Source organism: Felis catus, chromosome F2 (genome assembly GCF_018350175.1).
Source record: "Felis catus isolate Fca126 chromosome F2, F.catus_Fca126_mat1.0, whole genome shotgun sequence".
Taxonomy (NCBI): domain Eukaryota; kingdom Metazoa; phylum Chordata; class Mammalia; order Carnivora; family Felidae; genus Felis; species Felis catus.
The window spans coordinates 70606489-70623100 of record NC_058385.1 but is presented as its reverse complement, the minus strand read 5'-3'; the positions used below and the strand labels follow the sequence as shown (position 1 = coordinate 70623100).

The 16612-nt window shown below is 46.0% G+C and overlaps 1 pseudogene; it reads left to right on the top strand.

The window, feature by feature from the left end:
• The first annotated feature begins 10254 nt into the window (after nucleotides 1-10254).
• Nucleotides 10255-12555, top strand: LOC109495890 (annotated as a pseudogene).
• Nucleotides 12556-16612: the final 4057 nt, after the last annotated feature.

The following is a 16612-nucleotide window of genomic DNA, read 5'->3' as shown; positions in this document are numbered from 1 at the left end:
TACCGAATCATACAATTTTGTGAGTTCTTTACGCTCTGAAGTCTAAAATCTCTGGTCCAATAAATCCTCCAGGTTCTTCTGCTTTGGTGTTTTCCAGTTTATCTTTGGCTCCAATTTTGTCAACTTCCATTCCTGTGATTCCCCCCACCCCCATATCTATCTATATTTTGTGTTGTGTAAACTATCTGGTCCTGGTTTGAGGTGGGGAAGAACATACTTCTCTTTGATTTGCCAAGGCAGATCAGAGCAGCTAATATTTATTAAGGAGTTGATAAGAAAGAACATTCTGCTAAGCAAATTGCATGATTAAGTCCAGGCTCTCTGCTAAGCAAATTACATGCAGTGGCTCACTTTTTCAACACCCTATTATCCCCATTTCATAGGTAAGAAAACATAATTAGAGAGATTAAGCGATTTGTCCAATGTCACATACTTAGTAAACAGTACACTTGGGATAAGAACAGAAGTTCATCTGATTTAAAACCTGAGTTTTAATCTCCAGGCTCTGCCACCCGGTTGCAAGCAACAGACAAACTCCAGCTCACCTAAGCCAAAAAAAAAAAAAAAAAAAAAAAAAAAAAAAAAAAAAAAAAAAATATATATATATATATATATATATATATATATATATATATAAAAGAAGGATTGAAGATGAGTGTAAGGGGAAAAAAATCACAGAGAACTAAAAAAGGAGCAGGCAGGGATCAAAGCAGCTCTTTCGAGCCCAGGAAGGAAAAACTAACAAACAGCCTTTTCTTTGGGGAGGGCTCTGGGACCAAGAGGCATCTGTTTTCAGCATTTGTGTTGCTCTGCTCCAGAATCAAATTCCATGCCAAGCCTCCAGCCTCACTCACAACCCCTGTCTGCTCCTTGGCCAGAAGAGAGGGCCACTATGAGGGTAGCCCCACCAAAACTGTAGTCAGCGGGATGAGGTAGCCCCCAAAGAAGAATAAGGGTGCTATCGCTAGAAAGAGGGGGACTGGACCTGGAGAGGCGAAACAAGGGATGTGTGGTTGCAGCACAGTGCAAATCCCCAATCTACGAGAAGCTACGGTGCCCACATAATGCCCAGATTTCCAACCCCTCACCAGGCTCAGCAAAGCCCGAAGTCGATCTTTCCTTTCTTGAGTAGGGTTGGTTCCGGCTTGGTTTGGTTCAAATTGTGTTCTCCCATTCATTAGCTATGTGTCTTTGGAAATTTACTACACCTCTTAAAGTCCCAGTTTCTCCACCAATAATAACAAAAAAAAAAAGTCTGGTACCACCTGTCTACCTAGCGTCCAGGGCCACTGTGAGGATCAAGTCAATAACACATGAAGGGCTTTTGGCCCGGCGCCTTGCACGTTGAAAGAACTCATAAAGTATTAGCTATTACTAATACCACTGTCATCAGACTGCTAGGACGCAGGTCCAGTCTTTCCTCTGAACACAGAACACCTACTGGCAAAACTCATGGCTGTCAAATGCCAGTCCGTGATCCAGCAACTCACCAATCTGCAATGGAATCTGGCGTCAAGGTGCCCTTTATGAATTCGCGATGATAAGATATAGCAGTTGCTCGGGTTTTTTTTTTTTTAATGTTGTTATATATTCTCTAATCGCTAAACTAAAGTGGTGCCATCCCCTATGTCTGCCCGTCCGTTGTTTCCACAATTTTACTCATCCGTGGATCTCAGGATCTGAGAACACCCGGCACACCTCCCTTGACCATCATCGTCTCCAGATGCTCCTGCATGACGTCACTTGCATTAAAGGAGTCCTTCTCTCCCTGTTCCTTGCTCTCCGGCACCTACTTGCTTTAGTTTTCCTTGGAAAGTTATACATTTATTTGTCCATCTGTTTATTGTCTGTCTTCCCTCTTAGAATGTAAGTTGCACGACATCGGGCACATTTTTTTTCGTTCATCTCTGTATTCACAGGTGTCAGCACACTCCTTGGCACGTATACATATGCTAGTTCCTCCAAAAACCTAAAACAGACCAAGAAAATGAAACAAACAAACAAACTTGAAAAAAGACTCTAGATTAAATGACGTGGATGAAGAAAGAAGGGTCCTCCTTTCAGAGCCGGAGAGAGCTCCCACGAATACACGCTGCCAGGGCCCTCGGAGCCTCCCTTCTTGCCTCTGCAGCCTGATACGAGGGTCATCCGGAGCTTTAGAGAGAAAATTGAAGCCAAGCTTCTGTAGATGATACCGTCCGTGCAATTGTTGGTATCTCTGGCCCCGGCTTGACTTTGGTATTGTTCCAAAGTGTTCGTCCAAGTGTGATGTCCTACCCCCTGTGACCCTACCCCCTGTGACCCTACCCCCTGTGAGGTGGTGAGCACATCCTATACTCCTCCTGCACTCACTGCTGCAGCAAGCACAACCTGAAGCAGAAGGCACCTCCCGAGCACGGAGCAGGCCGTGCCCATCACAGGAGTCCAGAAGGACGCGTGGTCTACATGGCAGGAACCGGGCCTGCCTCGCCCGCCGCTGAGCCCTGGACCAACCGGAGTGTCTGGCCCACAGGGGGTGCCCCACATCATCTGCTGAACAAATGAATCTGACTGGCTGGGAGTGGGCAAGAACAGGCAAGCCCTGACGACAAGAACATGACTTAGCGGGTCCTAAAACCACATGGGAACTGAGGAGCTAAAGAAAAGGAAGAGGGCTCCGGAGAGGAAATGTGCTGGGCTCTGCACAGGCAACATGAGCAAAGATCTTGCTAGATCCACCCCTAAGACTCTTTGAATTCCTTGTCTGTGTAAGTTCTTGGATGTCGATCCAGAGAGAAAAATACTTCTCATGCCTTTCATACTCCTCTCTTAAACTGTTCATAGCAGTCAAAACTCCAGAACGACTAGGGAGAGACGGTCTTGGTAAGTTTAGAAAGTGAGAAAAAAGGAAGGAATAAGGGAAAGAGGGAGGGAAGGAAGAAAAGAGGAAGAGAAGAAGGGGGTGTGAGAGGGGAACGGAGACTCTAGTTCTATCCAGTTGGTCCTGTAAGGTCAGTTTGTCCCTTTTGACCTGGGAATCAACTGGGGGGAGGAGATACAAAGATGATAGCTAGATGATCTAGATGAGAGGAAGAGAGAGAGAGAGAGAGAGAGAGAGAGAGAGAGAGAGAGAGAGATGGGTGGATGGATGGGTGGTTAGAAGTTTAGATAGGTAGGTAGATAAATGATAGATAGACAAAAAAGATGATAGATGATGATGATGATGATAGATAGATAGACAGATAGACAGATAAGAGAGGTAGATAAGAAACGGATGGATGGAAGATTAGATAAGTAGGTAGATAGATAGATAGAGATAGAGAGATAGAGAGATAGATAGAGGTTTTTTCAAGGCTTTAGGCATGAAGATGTTCTTGTTGGCATTAATCGAAAGAGCAAACAATCCAAATTACCAACGTATTTTGCTGAGGGAGGTGAAATTGTGGTAGATCTCCTCTGCAGCATTGTGGAGAGCAATTTAAATGATGCATCTGAGGATTTACAGCAACATTTTTAAAAAAAGGCTTATCATGTTACATTTTTATTTTATTTTTTTAAAATCGTTGTAACAGCTTTGCTGAGATAAAGTTCACATGCAATACAAGTCACGCTTTAAGGTGTGAAATTCCACGATTTTAGTATACTCGCAGAATTGTACAAGCTCACCACAACCAGTTTTTAGAACCTATACAAACCCTCCCCCCAAAACGCCTTACCTTACTCACCAGCAGACAATTCCCATTTTTCCTAATCCCTAAGGCCCAGGAAACACTCATTTTTTTTTCTATTTCTATGGATTTACCCATTTTGAACATTTCATAAAAGTGGAATAATGCAATATGTGACCTTTTGTATGTGGCTTTTTTACTTAGCATTATGTTTTTGAGGTCCATCCCTGTTTTAGCATGGATCCCCCATTTCTTTTTCATTGCTGAATAATATTCCATTGTGTAGATATAGCTTATTAACCCATAGACTTCATTTGACAAACATTTGGGTTGTCCCCACTCTTTTGGCTATTATGAACAATGCTGTTATCAACATTCCCGTATAAGCTTTTCTGTGGACATATGCTTTCATTTCTTTTGGGTGTATGTCTGGGAGTGAAATTATTGGGTCACATGGTAACTCTCTGTGTCACCATTTGAACAGTTGCAAAGCTTTGTCCCAAAATGACTATACCGTTTTACATTCCCACCAGCGGCGTGTGATGATTCCAAATGTTCCACATCCTGTCATGTTACATTTAAAAAATTTTTTAATGTTTATTTATTTTTGACAGAGAGAGAGAGAGAGAGAGAGACAGAACATCAGGCGGGGGGTAGGCGGGGCAGAGCGAGAGGGAGACACAGAATCCGAAGCAGGCTCCAGGCTCTGAGTTGTCAGCACAGAGCCCGACGCAGGGCTCGAACTCACAGACCGTGAGATCATGACCTGAGCCGAAGTTGGACACTTAACCCACTGAGCCACCCGGGCGCCCCTCATGTTACATTTTTATCATTTGCTCTCTGCCTCCCTCTGTGATGCTCAGGCCCAGTTGCCGTGGGTTTTCTTTAGACTTCAGATTTAATGTGAATGAGGGGAAGGCTGAGTGGCTGTTAGGGATTAAAAAATCTGGCCTTAATTTCTATTGATACAACTAACTTTTAATTAACAGCAGGGGGGAAAAAAGGAAAGAAAAAAAGCTGTATCATCAATCCATCCAGATGTCAGTTGCCATTTAGCTGTGAACGCTTACTTTTTACTGCACCGAAAACTCCCAAGATGTATTCTGACATTATTTACCCTCCTTTGTAATTAGAGTTAGCAAGACCGGCATCTTTTAACATGAGGGTGTTCTTTGAATACCTGCCACCATTTTGGATGGGAAACCTATAATTATAACTTTTACTGTATTATGCTGCTAAGTTTATTTTAGATGAAAAAAAATCCTTTGGCTCTTTGGTCATGGTCACTGGAAACAAAGAACGTATGAGGCAATAAAGACGAAAGAAGAAAAGCCTGGGCGCCCCACATTCTTTGATGATGCAAATTTAAGTGTATTCAAGGCTCTGCTACTTACAAGTAACCAGCTGTAGTGGGTTGAATGGTACCCCCCCCAAAAGAAGTGCCCATATCTTAACCCCTGGAATCTATGAATGTGACTTTCTCTGGAAAAAGGGGTCTTAAATATCACAAGTTGAGATCATCCTGGACTATCTGGATGGGCCTTATAGTCAACGACATGTGTCCCTATAAGAGACATCCATTGGGCAGACACAGGGGGAAGAGGAGAAGGCATATGAAAACAGAGGCAGGGGCTACAATTAAGCAGGCCACAGCCAGTGAGCACCCGGCGCCCCCAGAATCTGGAGGTACCACGGAAGGATCCTTCCCTAGAGCCTTTGAGGCAAGCCCTGATTTCAGACTTCTGGCATTCAGAACGGAAATACAGATTGTGGTAATTTGTCACGGAAGCCCTAGGAAGCTAACACACCAGCTGTGTGGTCTTGACACGATTACGTCACCTTCCTGAGCCATTTTCGCCTCGTCTGTTAGGTAAGGACAGTAACACCTACCTGTAGGGGTGTAATGGGGATTAAACCTAACATGATTCAGGCAGCCTGGTGCTTAGTAGGTGCTCAATAAATGGTAGTTGTGGTTATTACGCTGCTGTTATTAATACTATCGATTTCACAAAACTTGAAGGGAAGCAATAATCAGAGACCCAAGGAAGCTTCAAGACTCTGCTTTTGTTCTGTTTTGCTTTTTCCCCCTCAAGATATGTTATGAAAGACTGGCCTGTTTTTAATGCAGGTTTCGAACTACTGAAGGTTTGCATTCAAGGAGTTTTTTCAGTACCTCACCCTATGCTGAGAGCCATGATAAATGCTAAGCTGAGTAAATATTAAACCAAAGAAAGTGGTCAAGGAAGCAGGTTATAATTAAGCGGGTGTTACAGTCTATTAACCCTCTTTATAGGAAAAAAAACAATGGTCTTTCCATGAAAGAAACCCAACTTGAACCACAGGCTGGAAAATCTTAAGAGAATGGAGTTAATTTGATTAGCCAGTCATGTTTCTCCTCTCAATAAACCCCGGCCAAGTTCAGACCAACGGACTCCCAGTTTCAGGGAGAAACCCAACGCCTCTCTTTTTCTGGCTCTCGTGCCCTCTCCGGGCATTCACTCATCTTTTCTATGACAACTAGGATTACCCTCCCTCCGTCACTACCTTCTGTCTTTACAGCTCTTGTTTCCACTCCCGCTGCCCTAGTTCGGCACCTCCTCAGTCTTCCCCGGATGACAGCTGCTGTCCCCTCACTGATTTTACTCCTCCCTCTGTGCACCCCTATAGACCATTTGCATCCCGCAGCCTGAATGAACGAACTTGTAAAAGCATAAATTACTCCACGTCAACTTAAAGCCCCCCCAGCAGCTTCCCATCTCCCTCAGAACAGAACCTAAGCATCTTGCCCTGGACTCTGAAAGCCTAACATGTCCTCTTTCCCTAGGTTCTGTCACACTGACCTCCTTTCTGCTCCCCAAACTCACCAACCTCATTCCCTCCTTTGGGACTCTCCTTCCAGCAGCCTCTCTGCTTTACGAGGCTGCCCCCTTCCTTTCTTATGAATGGCCCGTCCTCGACTCTCACATCTCTCTTGCATGTTACCTCCTCGGAAAGGCTGTCTTTGACCACCAACCACTCTCAATTCCACCACTTTGACTTTTTTCTTAGTGTTTATCTGAATAGGCATGCTTATGAATTTGCTCACTTGGTTTCTATCCCCCTCGTTAGAATATAAACTTCTTTCAAGCAGGAACTTTGGCCATCTTGGTCACTGCTCTGTCCCCACCGCCTAGGATAGTGCCTGGCTCATCAAAGGTGACCATAAATATCTATCAAGTGTTCAACGATTATTGACTTAGAGCAGTGGCTCTCAAATGGGAGTGGTTTTGCCCCCAGAGGATATTTTCAGGGTCAGGATATGATACTTGACTTTGGAAGGGTGGGTCCACAATGTACAGAACACTTGGATATGACACACACTCTAACCAGGACTATACGAAAGATTTACCAGAGGGGAGACTTTTCCCAAAACTTTCATTACCATACCTACATACCACCTGTTCTACGATGTATACCATATTGGTTCTCTAAATCAGCTTTAATCTAAATACGTTTCTTTTTAAGCTTTGACCTCGCTAGTTTTATGAGACTGTATTCTTTCCTACCAATTCACTTTTTAAAATGGCTTTATGGGAATGCGATTCACGTGCCATACAAGTCGCCCATCACAGGTGCACAACTGAATGGCTTTTAGCATATTCCTAGATATGTGCGACCATTACCACCGGCCAGTTGAGAACATTTTAATCAGTACTAAGCATTTAAAAATGTTTATCTACCCGCTCCCCACGGGCATCTTGCTGACCAGCAATGATAGAAGGTACCTCCCTTTTGGATACTGCTTGACACCCAGTCTTTGGGGTACAGAGCAAGACATGGGTAGTTGGGCTTCTCCTGATGTACGTGGCCTACGGTTTGGGAAGATGGATATGGGTGAGGAAGGGTTAAGTCCTAAGGAGCAACAATATAGGGCTTTGTGGTTTGTGGAGAAGCCTGAGGTCAGGAAAGGAGCCAAGAGTGAAGTCTCTGGTTTGAGGTCTCCAGTGCACAGATTAGGTGAGAACGGTTTGGGAAGCATCAGAGATTAGGACCCAGGTATAAAAGCAGAGTTTCTCCAACGGGGTTGTCAATTACAGGAAGATGCCTACAGCAGCAGGGAGCAGCCTCCCGGCTCAGTCCCACCCTGCCTGGCCAGGCTTCTGGATTCAGGGTCCATCCTGGTCCTCTGACTACACTCCTCCACTCCCAACATCCTGCAGCAAGGTGCTGGGCAGAGAGCAATGCCACATTCTCTAGGAGACCAAGACTCTGGTCCTAGCTGCCCCCCCCGCCCCCACCATCACCCCAGGGTCACCTCCTGAGGGTCCAGCCAGATCTGTTTACAAAGACCCTGACAGCTCCATTCAGGCTACCAAAAATTTTACAAGACAAAAATAGTACACTCAACCTTTCGATGTGGAAGTCTGAGAGAAATGGCATGATTTTTACATGGGCATCGTTTGGATGGAAAAGGACGTCTGCTGAGAGATCAAGCCCTCTCTGCGTTGTAGGAGGCAGGGAGATAGGCATCACATAAATACAGACTTGGCACGTGGAGCTTTCATGTCGGTTCTTCTGACACCAGACAGTCTGTTGCCATGGAAATTGTTCCATCACTTCACAAATACAGCCTCCCTTCCAGAAGTGCAGAACGGCCTAGCACGTCTGCATTCGGGGATCAGACTTGAAGGCTATCGTTCTGCCCCACGCAGGGCACACCTCTCGCATCTCTCACTTTGTCTTCTGACCTCACGATGAAGGATTTGGCCGCATTAGCGTGATACGGTTAAAGGGTAGTTTCCCCTTTACTGACAAAGCGCCTCCAGGAGTCTTTCCTCCTCTCGGCCAGCGAGAGGATGCATGGTGCCTCGTTGGCCTTAAAGAATCCAGCCCCTTGGGGCGCCTGGGTGGCGCAGTCGGTTAAGCGTCCGACTTCAGCCAGGTCACGATCTCGCGGTCCGTGAGTTCGAGCCCCGCGTCGGGCTCTGGGCTGATGGCTCGGAGCCTGGAGCCTGTTTCCGATTCTGTGTCTCCCTCTCTCTCTGCCCCTCCCCCGTTCATGCTCTGTCTCTCTCTGTCGCAAAAATAAATAAACGTTGAAAAAAAAAAAAAAAAAGAATCCAGCCCCAGCTAAGGGTCTGTTCAGGCCGCTTCTGGGTCTGGGGGAAGGTGCTCTTGAGATATTTCGTGTGACTGGCTGCAAAGAAGGCGTTTGGTTGTCTCCTAAAAATATCCCTTTGATAAGACATCAGGCAAGTCTGCTGGCTCCCAGGCAGTGCTCAGGGTGTCAGAGAACACACAGAGATGGCTCAGGCCAGCATTCCTGTCGGTGTATTTACGCACTGGTCATAGTAACACAGGCTGTAACCTAGGCTTCCAGTTAGCAAAGCACTATCTATGTGTTATTTCACTAGGTCTCAGAAGTTCCCCGAGGGAAGATAATGCCACGATTAGTAGCACTCACCCAGGGAGCCTGGGAAAAGTCAAACAGATGTCTTTTGACTCCAAATCCCTTGCTTAGAGCCCATCCCACACCCTCAGAGAAACACGGTGCCTGGCAGAAAAGGATCAGGGCCAGACAAAAGTACAGCCAGGTTGTCAATGAGGGATGTAAATGAGGAGGGAGAGAAAAATCCCATGTTTTAGGGGAAGTCAGAACGACTTCATGGAGGAGGCAGTATTGGATGAACTAGACGTTTGAAAGTGGGAATCGGGAGTGAGACTCCTCCTCAGCCAGAATACTTACAGATTTCCGCGAGGCTGGCCTCCCTGATAACGAGTAGGGAAGAAGTTGGTCTTAAACGCTTTCCACATCCTTTGTATCCGTGCTTTGCGTTTATACTGTAAGGGTTAAAGGAGTTCACCCAATAAAGCACTTAGTACTGTACCCAGTGTGAAACGTGGTTAACGTGTTACCTGTAGGACCGATCTCTGATTCTGACTAACAAAGACATCGATGATCACTGACTTTTTTGCCATACTTGTCAATGTTTATTTCAGAAGAAAAAAAAAATAAGCTTAGGAAAGGAGTAAGTGGCCTTCTATCTGTTGTGACCTAGATCTTAACAAATACTGTCGCAAGTGCTTTACTCCTGGGTTGGCAAATGGCCTTTATAAGGTCGAGGCAGTGAGCTGGTCCATAGAAACGTGCGTAGCCTATGTAGATGACAAGTTTCTTCCACCCCCAGCCATAAACTCAGGGGCAAGGGCAAACGCTTTTTGGCTGTCACAGAGCTCAGGCGCGTTGCTCTTTAATTCGTGCCAACAAACTCCGTGAGTACTTCAGGGCCTGTATTACGGCTTCAGTACAGAACAAGTCCTACCTACAGCATTCCTAGGACATGACAAGGTTCCGAGATGAAAAGTTTCCTCTAGGTCACCAAGGGCGAAGGGGAGGGCTTTGTGCCTCATAAGTAAGAGGCAGGCGTCACATTGATTTGCCTTGAGCTATCACTTCCCTTTTTGGAACACGATGAGAATAGAAAAGCAATGCCGGTTAAGACACAAAGACACACACACCCACACACCCACACACCCACACACCCACAGTGAATGTGAACCAAGTACACATCGACACAATCACAGCTGCAGGATAAAGGGCCGTGAGCAACACAGACATCAGCGCTCGATGGGGTTACTAGCCTCCAGACACAGGACACCCCTGTCCTCAAAGGCTGCGGAGAAGGCATTCGTAGGTTAAACCCCTTGGGGCATAAAACAGGCTCCTCGCCATCTGGTTTCCTCTCAGATTTAGCAAAACAGAAGCATCATCACAGCTGGACTTCTTAGAAAAGTCCTGACGACATCACCCAGTAACAGCTAAGGATGAAGGAGAAGGAACATCAGAAAATTACACTACTCTACGGTCTGTGTGGCGAGAAGGCACTCCATCTCAGGATCCCTTCGGGGAGTCGCTGTGATAGGATATTTGGCTTTCAGAGGGGGCGTGGACACGCTGACTCTTTTCAAACACCTTAACTCATATTCAGACGTAGTCTAGTCTGGTGGTTACGCCCTCAGGCTCTCAGACCATACTGCCTGGGTTCGAATGCTGGGTCTGAATTTAAATACTGTGTGATTCGGGGCAAATCACTTACCCTCTCTGTGCTTTATTTCCCTCATCCACAGAAAAAGCTTACCACGAGGATTAAATGAATCAATCAAATAAAGCACTTGATACGAAGTGAACGTACCAAAAGCATCACCTACGATTGTTTAAGCTCTTTTTAGGAAGTCAGGGGATTGAGTAATATATTCTAAGGCATTTCCATCAGGAAAAAAAAAAAGATACATTTAAATATCCTTGTTTGGTTTTGCGTTATGTAAAGGAATAAGCGCTGCTTAGGTAGGAAATTAGTTGTTTGACTGAATAAGCAAATAATAATTAGGACATGCTTAATATGTGCCAGGCGGTGCTCTGAGCCTGGGCATATAGCTGGGGGAAAAAAAGAAAACTAAAAAACAAACAGAAAGATACACATCTCTGTTCTCACGAAGCGTACAGAGTTGGAGAGAAACACGCAATAAGCAAGATAAATAAGGGACATGGGGGGGCGTGTCAGAGTGTTAAGGACCACAGAGAAAAGACGTTGCAAGATATCTCCTGCATGCCATCATGTTATCATCAGTCAACTCTACTGATCACCCGTAGACGGTCAGGCCTGTCCCAGTCTCGTAAACAGAAATGTATCTCCGAGTTAGGTGAAATAAACAAGACGATATGGGAAATGTGTACACCTCCTATTTGTAACACGGGCCCAATATTGTTTGAGTCACCTGAGGTTGTGCCCAGAAAGGTAGAACTGTCCAGCAATCCTTGGCCTGTCCCCCTGCCATCTCCCTGTAGATACAGTTGCCCCTTTTAGACTACTGTGTTCTTTGGGGATCACCTCTTATTTTTTCCTCTGAAGCCGGACAGAAGCCTCCTATTTCTGAGGGCAGCACAGGTATTTCATCTGCGCTGAATCAGCCTGCAGTGGTCCAGTCGTGTTGTATTTGCCTCTTGCAGTCCCTGTGGTCCAGTGTCGGCTGGCCCAGAGTATGCTCTGAACTGCAGAGCTACCCATCAACTCTCCCCCAGAATGCAAGACGGGGGCTGGGAATGGTGGGGTGAAGGGATGGAGTGGGGATGTCAGCAGCCCTGAGCTCTAGTAAGAGATGTTTAAATAGTGACGAGAATAGGGATGAGACAATGAAGATTAACCTCTGAAGACCCGAGGTCAGGCATTTGTTTGGAAAACACTGAGCACCTTCTGTCCACCTGGCATTTTGCAAGGGCAAAATGAAAAGACAGAGGTGTCGCCTAGCTTCCCGGAGCTTTCAGACGAAAGCAAGATGGCACACACACTGTCACAACCATATTCAACGGCTGAACAGGTTGAACCCTTCAGAAAGCCCTCCGTTGAGCCTCATCTGGCCCCATGGAAATAAATATCATCATCTCCACCTTAAATGAAGAAACTGACATCCGAGACTAAATAAGGAAAGTCAGAAGGGAAGGAGACCACCTAAGACACCGTTATAACGGGAAATTGACAGCTCAAGGTATTTTTATAATAAAAGGACTGACCTCCCAGCTCCTCTCAAGCTGAGGAAATATGGCACTTCAAAAACCAGGCAGGTGAGTGTCTCTTGGGTGGTGCCTATCACACGCTTGCCTGCACCCCTCGTAACCATGCTTCGCAAAAAATTGAAGAAATCAAGGACTTTCTGCTCACGATCAGACGAAAGGATGCCAAGTCCGTCAAGACCAAGGAAAAATAAGGATAATGCGAAGCTTAAAGTCTGATGCAGCAGATACCTTTCCACTTTGGTCATCACAAAGAGAAGGCAGAGAAACTGAAGCGGTCCCTGCCCCCAGGTTTGGCAGTAAAGGAGCTGAAATGAACCCGGCACACTAATTGGAACTGTATTAAAATTTTAAAAATTCTTAAAAAAAAAAAAAGAAAGAAAGAAAGAAAGGGGGGAAAAAAAGGCAAAAGATGAAATTTCACCTGTACATAACTTAGCGTAGAAACAGTACGTTCCCCAGGCAGGTTGATGTGGGGGGAGGAGTGTGAGAATCAGCAAACCCACCCAACCTCCCCAGGCCAAACCTCCCTAGTGCATTCCCGACTGTGGGGCACGAACAATAAAGGAACCCAATTACCAATAACGGGCTTTAGTATCACTCCTCAGGGAGCAAGACGTAGTAGGGGTCTGAGTTTCATTCCCTGCTGATAGGGAGGGAGGGAGGCAGTGAATGGGGAGATCAAATCATCCATCCTACGCCAAGCCCTTGGAGAGCGCCCTCACCTCCTTCCTGACAGCGTCCATGGGTAACACTACCAGCAGGACAGGTATTCGTCTACACCCAGAGAGGAGAACACGGTGGCTCAGAGTGATGAGGCAATTTTCTTACTTGCACTGGGCTGGGGAGATGGCCAATGGCAGTGTACGTGGATTTATTGAGTTTCTGTTGCTTACCAGCACAGGGCTCTGCAGGGCTGTATGCAGGGCAGTCACCATCCTTGAGGATGTTTCCAGCTATCTCCCGCAGGAGAGGAAGGCCTTGACTCAGAGAACTCTTGGAGCCTGACCACAGATGGAGTTCAGAAGAAAGGGAAGCTGTCTGGATCACCTGCAAGGTGCCAGGAGCCTTCTCTAAAGGGTCTCACCCTTGCAGAGACGCTCAGGAGCCACCCAGGCAGATCAGCAGACAAGTTTTTAATGGAGGCAAATACCATCAAAGGAAAAAGCTACCCCTCCTGGTTACGGCCATCAGTTGTTTCCGTGTTGTGACAGCAGAGAGCGCATATCTCCAGTAGAGAGCACGCATAGGAAGGGGGAGGCGGGATCAGGGAAGGGGCCTTTGGATTTGTCTAAAGCTCCAATTTCCTTTCATGAATATTTCATTTAAATCCTGTATTAATCATTAAGTGGTAATGACTGTCTCTGTCTCCCCTGCACTCACTCTGTCTCTGTCATTCAAGCGTGTATTTCTGTCTCCCTTCCTCCTTCTCTCTCTCTTCTGTCTTCTTCCCTGTCTGTTGTTCATCACACCTTTGATGTCCTCTTTCTCTCTCCATCTTCTTTTCTTCATCCTTCATACCTCTCTGCTCAGTTTCCTCCTCTCTCTCTCTCTCTCTCACACACACACACACACACACAATTTTTCTCTCCTGTCCTCTATTCTCTTGGTTAGGCAAGAGTATGCATTTCCCATGGCAAAACAGGTCAACGTGTTTGAAGGAACGGATGAAAATCAGAAGGTACGGGAACAGGAAGAGGAAGCAGAGAAAGTTAAGGTTGTATGACTTTCCTTCAAAGAAGAAAGTACGATGGGAAGATTATTGGTGCCTCAGCACAAAATCCGTCTGGTTTGTCCCCAGCCTTACCTTCCGCTACCTTTCCCCACCCTGACCCAGACGTCCTCCTTGCTCAAGCCATGCCTCTGTGTTCAAATCATGTTAAATGGCTAGAATCGCGTTTCTCTGTTCTTTCACCAGACTAAGTTATATGTGTTGAAGATTTCCCATAAATACTAACAAGCATTATTAGTCAGAAATTATGCGAATTTTTTATGCTTTCCCCCCAGATTCTTTGCTATTGGAGTAAGACCAAAAATTGTAAATCATCAAAAACCCAACAAATCCATTGGGTCTGGCACGGCTCCTCTGCCGGAATCTCTGGTGACACCCCCTCATATTACCCTCTGCTTACCCAGAACTACCAGCACCCTTTGGCCTTTGCAGCCCTTATTTCGGTCGTTTCATTAGACATTTTTATGCCCATCCTCTCATCTTACCTTTATAACAACCCTGTAAATCGAGGTGATTATTCTCATTTTACAGATAAGGAAAAGAGGCTAAGAGAAGCAAGCAGTTTTCCCGTGTGCACATATTTAGTGCGAGACTCAAGTCTCAGATGTGTCTCTTCTCAATTCCTCCAGCTGTTGCCCAGTCGATAGGTGGTCACAAGACTTTCCTCAGTGGTCCCACTGATCCTCAAAGGTGGATTGCTTATTTTGAGGTGTCAAACCCTAGCTAGCTCTGAAGATGCCAACAATAGCCACGATACAGAGTGTGCTCTCTTCTGGTCAAATCACTCAAGAGAATTCTTATTCTTACTCATTCCCGAGTATGTAGCCGTCTGTCCCCTTCCTCCCAGGATGAGTCCCAGGCCAAAGCTTCTGAAGATTCTGGGGAAATAATAACTCCTTTTCATTCCTACTGCACCCCACTTTTCCCCAAATCCGAAAATGTTTGCAATGCTTCGGTCTTCTACAGGAACTGGTGATATTCAGAGGACGGGGCTGTGTCAAGACTTCTGTTAGGGTGGAGCAAAGCAGACAGTGAAGGCTCTTAAAGGGCTGGCCTATCTCTCCTGTGAGCCCAAAAGCCTGAAGACGGAAGAAATGCCCCCACAGGTTGGACAAAGATCTATCTATTCCGCCCAGTGCTTGGTCCTCATCCAGACATCCCTGCCGCCAAAGATGAACTCCTCAGTGTCAATGAAACTTATTCAGGGAGAAATCTGCCTGAATATTTTGGCTTGGCTGCCACTGATGAGCTCCCCCCAGCTCAAAGTGTCATTTGAAGCTGGTGGAGAACCCAGGAGGAGAAAGCCAGGGGCAGTGATTCATCATATTTTTCATCGAACTTCTCTTTTCCTTGGAAGTTAACAAAAAGGCAGGCGGAGGGAGAAGGGGCTACATTTCGTGAGTTATGACAACGGGTCATGAAATGAAATTAAATTGATGCTTGTGGGTTGCAATTAGTAGGCGTAATCATGCATTCCGTAAGTGACTAAGACAAGGTTTGCGCTCAGTGGGACCAGAAGCAGGTTTGAGAACCAAATCTCGACAGAAAAGACCCAGAGAGGGGGGAATAATAATAGTAGCTAACACTACCTTAATGAAAACTTAAACAGCCTCATTCTTCTCATTTTACAGATGGAGAAACAGAGGCACAGGGAGTTGACTTACTCAAGGTCATCCAACAAACAATCATTGAAGCTGAGATTAGAACCCACGCAGCGTGACTTGAGGGTAAAGTTTCTTTCTACCTCTGCCCAAATAGGATGAAGGGCCACGCTCTGTCTACCATTTCGTGTCCTTGTGTGTATGAACCAAAGAGGGACTGTATGGTCACCGAGGAAAAATGTCTCTAGACCGGCGCTGGCCGATGGAATTATACTATGAGGCACATTTATATTTTCAACTTTTAAGCAGCCACATTTTTTAAAGGTCATTTATTTAGAGAGAGAGAATGAGTGGGGAAGGGACAGAGGCTCTAAAGCGGGCTCCACACTGACAGCAGCCTCATGTGGGGCTCGAACTCACGTACCGTAAGATCGTTGAACTGAGCTGAATTCGAAAGCTTAACCGACTGAGCCACCCAGGTGCCCCTCTGGCAGCCACATTTTTAAACAGTAGAAAGAAAGAGGTGAGGCTAGTTTTAACGGTGTATTTTATTTAACCCAACAGACCCAAAGTATTATCATTTCAACATAGAAGCAACGTAAAAAGTTATTCCTGAGATATTTTTGATTCTTTCGCTCAGACCAGGTCTCATAGCACATTGCGTGTGTTCAGTAGCCACATGTTGGACGGCATGACTTTGGACCAACAGTGCTACATCGCAAGGAGCCTGAGAAAACACTGTGCCCCTCCAGTGTCCCAGGAAGTCAAACTGTCCGGGGCTGGGACCACGCTCTGCTATTTTTTTTTGTTTTAAATACCAGGATGCTTCTAGAACATAGTCAGACTGTAAAATCCTAGGTGGGAGATTCCTTTTTCTTATTCCCTGTGTGTCCCAGTTACCTTAGACGGAGGCTGGAACCTTCTAAGCAGTGAGAATATGCTTCATGAGCAAGCGAGTGAGATGAGGTGTCCCTAATGCTTGTTCTGACTCTGCCGCTCACCTGCTGGGCGACCGCGACCTTACACCAAACCTCCTGAGCCTGACCTTCTTCAGCAGCAGCGACAGGTTCTCTGGACCCGGGGC